The following is a 9,999-nucleotide window of genomic DNA, read 5'->3' as shown; positions in this document are numbered from 1 at the left end:
AGAAGGCAGGGCTTGGAAATGCTGAGGGAAAGAAGTTGTTGATTTATATTGAGCAGTCAGGGGGGAAGTACTTTCTGGTTGGGTGACATTTGAGCAGAAACCTGAATAAAATAAGATTCTGAGCAGTGCTAAGATCTGGGCCTAGGATATTTCAAGCTGAAGAAAAGTAGCTACATAGGCTTTGATGTAGCCACTGACTGGGAAATCTGGTTGACAGCAGAGACAGTGGGAAGAGCAAGAAGATCAAGCAATCAACTGTCTAAAATACAATTTTACATATAACATGATATGCTATGAAGTAGAAGGCAGAATTTGCGTGAAGCCTTGCTATAAATGACACCATATCAAACAGTGACCACTTGTGGAGGCACACAGCTCATTATGCCTCTAGACCATTCTGTGACTAAATATCCAAGAGTAACTTTGACAGCTATCAGCCGTGAGTGTGTGTGTGTGTGTGTGTGTGTGTGTGTCTGTGTGTGTGCTTGATTTTATGTCATTTCTGTGAAAAAGAAACACAAACAACAGATCTGCATCTTGCTTTGCAAACCACGACCAAAAGCTTTGCTGACAGTTTTCACTGCATGTCTCTGCTTTTGGCAGGTTCTAAGCCTGTTCATTGTTCTGGCATTAAATCACTCAGTACTCTCATCATCACTCTAGACCAAAATGTTTACTCTCACTTCAGATTTGCATGTGCATTTATAATCTGTATTTGTTTTATGACCTCTCATAATAATTTATTCCTTTGTTCAACACTTTCTGTTTGGGTCACCCCTCCACCCTGCTTTCAAATTCTGGACTTGAATACCAAATGTTTGAAGACAGGTGACATATTTCATTGTATCAAGTAAATGAATTTAACTAATAGATATTAGATACAATTTTATAATTTCAATATAATATATTGACCACACAATGAAATTCAGTGATAGCTTATATTAATTATGTAGCCACTTAAAAAAATATGATGGTAAACTACTTAACAAGCATTTTGGCCCTTTTAAGTCATTGATTTTCTTGTAGTGCTTTGAGAGTTAAAATAGCTTCCTAAGTGCCAATTTACTTCTAAAGAACAGCAATATCATTTCTCCATCACATCTTCCCCTCAAATTGTATATTAGTCCTTCTTTTTTGTAGTAAATGGAAAATAGTTCATAGTGGAGATCTGGGAATACTTATTTCTCCATTTTCTTTACTCTATATAGCTTATCAAGTACCAAATATATTTCATGTTCTACTACTAAGTATTTTCTTAAAATAAATTTATCTAAAGAATTCATTTATGTTAACATTAATGAAATGCCAGATGAGTCACCAGTATAGTCCAAATCACTCTAGTATGATTTCCTGACAGGACTCTTGTAATATGCTAATTGCTGAGCACACAGTAGTGCCCCAGTCAAATTTTGTTGATGGATGAGTAAATCAATTGATTAATTAATAATTCAGACTGTGGAGGATGTCAGTACAAAGCACAAGTATTAAAGTATATTTAAATATTTTAACAAGTTCTATATTCATTTGCTAAATCAATCCAAATATGTTAATTGTCTAGTATGTACCAATGGCACTAGAAAACAAGAGGGTGAGAACAATATGACATAGGATCTGGCTGCATGGATCTGGGATCCAAACAAGGCCATTAAGTCTGAATATTTCCATTTCTTCCACCTGCTCTTTTTTCCATGTTGGCTTCCTTCCCAGGCAGCCCTTCTGCTCCCACTGACCTCTTGGCAGCTATAGTGTAATTATCATAGATCTGAGTCCTAGGCACTCTCATAAAATTTCTGGAAATCATTCTAACTGGACCAGCTTGGGTCATGCCTTCTTTCCTGCAACAACCTTTGCAGAGACTATAGAGGGCTGCAGTATGACGACTAGGCACTTCAGGGACACGTGCTTCTCCTGTGGAGTAAGGTGCAGCCCCACCCAAACCACACAGACTGAGGATATGTAGACAGGTGATTCCTGGTGGATTCCTGGAATAATGTCACTCAAAAAACTGCAAATCAAGAAGTGCAAAAGAGCAAATTGTCTACTAAAATTTAACTAAACAGAGGGAGTTTCACAGAGAGGAAACAGCGTTCTTGAAACTTGAGCAAACATGCAAAGACAGGATGAATGAGGGACTAAAATTTTCACTGAAAGAGAGCGTGTAACAGGTATAAGGTAATCAGGATACTTAAGTAGATCTCACATTGTATAAATATTTGTAGCTCATGTGAAGGAAACTTGGAAAGCAACTGAAGGATTTTTAGAAGGTCGTGTGACATGTCCATCATATATTTAGGTATTTTGTTAATGGAATATTTCATATATCAAATTACAGGACTATATTTAGAAAATAAATGTGTTATCTTCTGAAAACAATCAGTTTCATCTTTAGAAAACAATATACAAAGTAGTATTCCTATAAATAGAGTTCAAACTGGTATGCAATCAGTTTTAGATGTTATCAGTGCAGTATTCTTGCTATATAATTGTAGATCAACAGAATCAATAATCTTTCAAAACATACATTATTTTCTTAATTAAGAATACCTTTGTAAGATAGAAAAACTTTGTACTCATATATTATGCCCCTTCTAGAAACTGGTTTTGATACTGTGAATCATATAACGCATAAGCCATTCAGGAGGAAGCCAGCAATAAGTGATATGAGAAGAACAGGAAAAAAATGCTAGGAATCAAAGAAAAAATTTTTTCATAAAATAATGAAGATGCTTGATTTTTTTTTCAATGAGGAAGGTCACAACATACAGACAATAAAAATGTTTCAATTGATTTATTTAATATGTTGCAAGTTAAAGCTTTGAACTTTAATTATGAACAGGAGATCCAATGTAATGTCTGCAATGTTTGCTTTAATGCAAGCTTCCTTGGAAAGACTTATTATTTAAGCTTTAATATAGATAATGAATAATATAACTTCTAATTAAAATATTTATTAACTTACTCAGTTAATTATTATTATTCAAATTACTACCTTATTGAGTTAAATTGTTTATTCTCCTAAATCTTAGTAATATAGTTTGTAATCTGCCTGAAAATTTACAACTGACCCAATGCGTAGTTGGACCTTGTAAACAACAGATGTTGCACAGCATCCAGCCTCATCATTAGCAGAAATTTCATGAATTAAAAAAAATCTCACCATAGTGCTTAAATAAGTTTTATTGTAAGTAAAGAGTTTTATCTAATAATGCAAAATGAGGATGATGATTTATCTCATTATCTTTATCATCATATTTTACATAAGTATCTATTACACAATATGAGTTTTGGATGGCACATAATCAAATAATTATGCTGATTGTGTATGTCTCCAAATTCACCAATGCTTGTATAAGCTTAATATGTAAAAGTATTTTTTCATCAATTCCCTGACCTTCAGAATCTGTAGGATATATTTGGCTAATAGACTGAGGTACTCCTTAATGCTTTCCATCTAATCTTTCTGGCTGCTCCCTTTCTGGGCAAATGTTTTGTTGCACTTCTTTGCTCCCTTGAGTTTTGGTGGAGCCACGTGACTAAATCGGGTCAGTATGTTCAGAACTGACCAGAATATTTAATCACCCACTGGTGGGAGCTCCTTCAGGGTCCCCTGGCTTTTCTGGCATGGCAACCAGTACCATTCTCAATGGTGGCTGCTTTCTTCAGCCTGAATGCCTGAAAAACAATAAAGTCCCCCACTGTCAATCTGTGATGGAAACATTGTATGAATGAGAATCATAACTAACCAAGCCTCTCTGTATTGATGCAAAATTAGCACAGAAATAAGAGTGCAACCATGTATAAAAACCTAAAATGTGTCATTGAATTAGAGGTGGGATGGAAGGTGTTGAGGGCAATGCTCCCTGGGGCTAAGGGGGAGGCAATATTTGCTAACTTGCAGACAGAAATAAAACAATAGTGGAGAAGTCCCTGCATTGAGGGATTTTGTGGCTTGAAAAGAAAACTGTTTCTAATTCTAAGCAGCAAGAGGTAAAATTACCAATGAATGCATTGAGTAACAAAGGCCAGTTCAAACTCAGTCTTGCAGCAAAGAGGACACATACTCTCCAGTCAGGTGTGGCTGAGGAGGGTAATGGGAAAGGAGAAGCCATAGCTCAGAGCTAAACTTCACCCAGAGCAACAGAATTTGGAGAGATTCAAGTGCAGAATCACAACACCAAATAAATTCAGGTAGACATTTTCCAATTTTACAAAGGCAATAATGCAGTGCATATAATTTCAATGGAATAAAACCGGGGAAAGACCTGTCGTCAAACACACACGTGGTTCTGCACTGAGACCTATGCATTTTCTCACTCACTCAGGTTTTGCTGTTAAAGACTTAATTTTCAGGTGTCTAGGAGCTTTAGCATTATGGATAAGAATGTGGACACAGAGTTCTTCTGGCAAAGCAGTGGCCAAGTCTCGGAAGCAGAAAGAGCCTGTAGTGAAAATGTAAAGCCCCAGATTTTCAGAAATTCTAGGCAGGTGCAAGAAAGAATAAACCTCAAGCTTGAACTCTTTGAGCACAGTATTTGGCTTGAGCCCAGGACTATCAAGGTGGGAGAAGCCTGGGTGAAGATCATGATTTCATGGTTCCCAGAGAGAGCTGGACTCCTCTGCGAGAAAAAAGTGCTGTACTTTCCCTGGACGTGAATTACGGCCTTAGGAGGTCCTATTGTGTTGTGCCAGGTCTTGAAATACTCTGTGCTGAATTTTTCACAATATGTGAGGAGAGGAATGAGTTTAATGAAAAAGAGAACAGTTAGGAATGGAGATTTCTTCTGCAGCCTCAAATGCAGAAGCCTCAACTGGCAAAGTTAGCATGTCACTGTCCCAAAGCCGCTGAACTAATCACAGGAAATGTTGCCTCTCAATGGAACAGCAATACATTTACTAAATGCCCAGAATGAACTGAGCTGAGAGTACGCAGAGCTCCAAGCTACGCAGGGCAAAGCAAACCTGTTAACTAGGGAAAGGAAACCAAAGCCTCATGCAGAGCAGGAAGAGCCACGTGCCATGGGAATTCCTGAGAGTGTGAGGATATTCCCTTAGAACATAAATACACTCTGCAATGTAAGTCATTTTTTTCTAATTTAAAAATAAATCAATAAACATATGGAAAGGGTGGCCACTGAATAAAAATACTGAAATGAATTAAAATTAAGACAAATATGTCAAAGCATCAAAAGCAAAACAAACAACAACAAAAAAAATGAAGCTAACGAGAGTTAAGATGAGTTTTCAAAGGGAAAAGAGGACAGATGTTATAGTGGCAATAATCAAACAGATACGAAAGAGATAGAAATCTCTGACAGATTCAAGTCTTTATTTTGGATGGGCTCACTAGCTTTCTCTAATCATTGATGAAATGGAATGCACTTAGACATGTCCTGGAAAACTCTTGTGTTAATTTTTGTAAAGATAAGTTCAGCAGTCCTCAAACATATTGGTTTTAGCAGACCAGTGGTGGAAGTTTCAGGAACCCTTTACACTCTTAATACCGTTAATGATCCAAAAGAACTTTTGCTAATCTGCTTTCTATCTACTGATATTTACTGCATTAGAAAATAAAATGGAGAGTCAAAAGTAATATGTTTGTTAATTTATTTAAAAATAAAACAGTAACTTTGGTTAATGTTGACATAAAAACATATTTGAATAAAAACAAGCAATTTATATTTTTCCAAAAATCAAGTTAGTGAGAAGAGTGATATCATTTCATATTTTTTCATAATTGCATCTTTAGTTACTAGCTTATCAGAAGACATCTGATTTCATGTCTGCTTCTGCATTTGCTGTGTTGTGATGCATTATTTTGTTTCAAGCAGATGAAAAATCCTGGCTTCATGTAGATATGTATTTGGAAAAGTGAAACCTTTTCGGATAATTGTTGATATTTTTTGTCACTACACCAAAACTTGATAAGTGATGATTTCCTGAAGGTTAGTTGCTATATAGAATCTAACTCTATATCAATTAACATTTGTACTCTTTCACATCAAAATCTATTAGGGTATCTTGCACTTTGAATATATCTTTTATCCATGAACAGATGTGTAACTCATGCATTGGTTACTTAGAAAATACTGCTTACCTGTGGATGATCTTTTAAATAGTTACACAGTTCATTATACACTATCAAAATACATACACACACACACATCCATTTATTTTTGAAATATCTTTGAGTATTGAGAAGCTGCCAGTTCTCACAGGGGACACATTTTTCTAAACTTCTAAATTTTCCCTAAAACCTCAAATTTTGTCATCAATAAATATTGTCAGCTGTTTTACTTTTTCCAAATACTCGTGTTTGAATAAACATAGTTTGCCTTTCAGTTATTCTTTCAAGTACAATTGAGACAGGGACCATGTGCTTAGACAGAGTAAGGTGAGGGCCTCCGGAAAAAACAAAGCAAGATACTCCATTGTGGGATTTGCTTTGGCCTGCTGGGGGGCCCAGCTTGTTTTTCTGACTTTATCCAGGTGCTGCTTTTCTTCCTCCAGCTCTAAACAAATGATTTGCAACCTGGGCAATGTAGCAAGCAAGCCCAAAACAACGTAGTAAAAACAGGTAGGATTCCATCTTGAAAAAAGATTGCATCTTGAAACCTGATTAGTTAAAAAGTAAGTTTCTTAACAAACAGACAGTAACTTAGCCCACCTTGGGAGCAAAGCAGGCAGCCTTGAGTGATGTGCTCCCAGACAAGGAAGCTGCTATCTTGGGAGGAAATCATAGCAGTAAAATTCTTGTAAATAAACAGGAAGACTAATAAGAAACTTAATGTCTCTTCAAAGATAAATATTTTGGGACCACTTAGCAGGTGTACATCCCTAACCCTTTGTTTCTCAACTGCCTGTAAAACCCTTAGACAATGCACCACCCTGGGGCCCTTTTGTCCCCTCCTGGCCTGAACCAGGAGCTCTGTCCTCTCGCTTTCTCTCTAAATAAAGCCTCTGCCTTGTTCTCCTACCTTGAATGTTTGCGAAGTTCATTCTTTGACTCTGCGAACAAGAACCCAGACATCAAAATGGTGTTCCACGAAAAAAAGTAGGTAATTCAGCAGACAGCTCACAGAATTACATGAGTGGTTTTGCTGGGAGTATCAGTTATATCAGTATGAAGTAGAAATGCCTCATGCATATTTCCTGTCTTCACACAGAATATTAAAAAGATATATATACAGGGTTAAAGTTTGATAGCATTAGTAATTATTACTATTTCCTGGAGGACATTCTTAAGTGAAACTGGTCTCAGTTTCTTATAATTGCATGGCAAAAAACAATAAAATGACAACCTGTAGTGTGTGACAATACTCTTCAACACCCCTGATTAAGACAAGCACCATTTGGTATTACCTGGAAAAGTGGTTTGATATTATGAACACCCTGAAGTGTCTTCAGGACCCTCTGTGGCTCAAGACCATACTCTGAGAACCACCAGGAAGAAGACATTGCACCCCTCCTTCAGCCCCAACCCACAGCAAAGCAGAGAAGTTAAGTAACACAGATGTCATTCCTCTTCCACCTACCAATCTGACTGGAATAATCTGTCAGGGGGATTCTGCCACCTGACATAAATCAGGAAGCTACTTTCTGCCTTATTGTGGTTAACGTTATCCTCAGTGAAGTTTTCTTCATTGGTAGGGCTACCATCCTATTCCTGTTCCAGCTTGTGGGAAGAGCAAAGAAGGAATCATGTAAGCATGTAAAATGGAGTTACGCACAATTTTGCAACCCTGTTCCACTGGCAGAAACTTGGTTCAGACTAGTTAGCAGAAGAGCTAGAAAAGTAGATGATAGCCCAAGAGGCAAATCCAGGAACAAAGGAAGGGTAGATTTTGAGTGTGTGTGTGTGTGTGTGTGTATGTGTGTGTGTGTGTGTGCATGTGTATGTATGTGTGTTTTCTTGGAGGGGAAGGACAATCTCCCATGATTTTTTAACTTCAAGCACCTTTTTAAGATTAGAAGCTTCCAAAGAGATGCAAAATTATGTTTGTATTTCAAACAAACATATCAAAATTCATAGTTTAGAAAATCAATAAATTACTGGACAAAAAGGACTACAGACTCTTATAGGGAAATAAATTACCATTTGTCTGTTGAGTTGAAAGAAAAACTAGGATTCCCAGTTTCGGTTACCTCGTCTAAGGAACATACTTCAAAAAATACTCTAAAAAAACTCTAAGTGTTTCAAAATAGATACTTTAAGAGGAGAGAAAATGAAAGGGGAAGAAAAAGTAGTGGCCAATGACACTTTATATATATAATTAAGGCAGTGATAGTGTGCTTGGAATTTTGTACTATGAAGGCTAAGCAAAAATCTGTTGATTCAGATTATTTATATAGCAAAGAAAATAACAAAAATAAACTACTATAAATAGTATAGCATCATTTTGAAAAGCTATATGTGTTAGATGAGTGGAGCAACAGGAAAGGAAAAGGTTCTTTTAAGTTTCAAAGCTCTTAAATAAGATAAAAGATTATTTTGTGTAATGATAAAAGTCAGTTTGCTTGAAAAACTAATTCCTCATAAAACTGTAAGGACCAAATTGCTTAGCATTCCAAACATAAACCTCTATTAGAAATGCAGGGAGAACTTGATCAAAATAGAATTATATGCAAATATAAAATATTTCAGAATTAGAAAGGTCTAGTAGAAATAAATAAATGAGAATATATAGGAATTGAAAACTGAAATTAACTCCATGAAAACATAAACATCTGATTTCACATTCTGTGAATATTGAATATTTATATTTTATTGGTGTCTGAGGAACATTTACAAAATCGATCATGTACTCGGTTATAAGGGAAGCCTTAACGTTTTGTAAAAGGTACATATATCAAAGTCAACAACCATTGCCATAAATTCCATAAACTCAGAAATAAATTGTAAAAATATGATATAAAAATTTGAATTACTTTAATATAAGAAACACACTCATAACTAATGTTTAAAATTTGAATCTAGAAAGGAAATACTCCTGAAATTGTAATTATCAGGCAGATTAATGACAGGAATATACTTAATAACAAAACTAATGAACTTCTTATAGAAAGGAAAATGTTTTAAGTGCCTTTACACTGAAAAAGGACCAAACATAATTGGGGTAAATCATCATTTCATATTAGCCAACTGCACTAACAAATAAACTTAAGATCTCCATGACTTATAACATCAAAAATTTCTTTCTTGCTTATGTTGTACAAGGGCTGTACCTGCGGTGGCTTTTTTCCACGCTATCGAGACTGAGGTCAGGGACCCAGGCTGAGATATCGGTAGCCATGTGAAGAGTGCTATTTTCTTGGCCCAGGGAGAAGCAAGGACCACCTGAGTGCATGGAAAGCATTTGCCTGCATTTTTCCAACTCAGATATTATTGGTCAAATAAACCACATGACTGGGTGAATGACATGGCTGGTGACATACACGTTACTTCTCTGGAGGCACTGAAATTCACAAGACAAGGGTAGGGAAACATCCTTTCCAGGGATCAGATGGCAAAAATAAAATAATCTGTGAATGTTACATTCAAAAACTCAACATGAACCAAAATAAACCAGGGGAAAGTGCATTAAAAATTAAAGCTACAATTAATATAAAAGTATATTACATTAGGAATGAAAAAGAATACATAGTCACAAGCACAAAAGGGATTGATTGAATTATATAAATATAATTTTTTACAAGTGGATCTATGGAAACAAATTTAAGAAATAGTGAAACTGTATAATGTCCTAGCCCAGGGTAAATTACCAAATTGCTAAAGGAGAAATATAAGGTTGTACTAGATTTATTACTAGATTAATTAATGTTAATTTATAAATGATGTTTTCACACCTGAGATCTAGCTAATCTTGAAGAAGAAATGTTACTTAACTATCCATGGAAACCTTCATTTTATACTGACTGAATAATTTTATACCAAAGCCTGACACATAGCATTAAAAATGGGAAATCAAAGATCATTTTCATTATAGATACACATCAAAATTT

This window comes from Manis pentadactyla, chromosome 2, assembly GCF_030020395.1.
Source record: "Manis pentadactyla isolate mManPen7 chromosome 2, mManPen7.hap1, whole genome shotgun sequence".
Lineage (NCBI taxonomy): Eukaryota > Metazoa > Chordata > Mammalia > Pholidota > Manidae > Manis > Manis pentadactyla.
The sequence above is the reverse complement of the archived record's forward strand: the minus strand, read 5'-3'. Positions refer to the sequence as shown.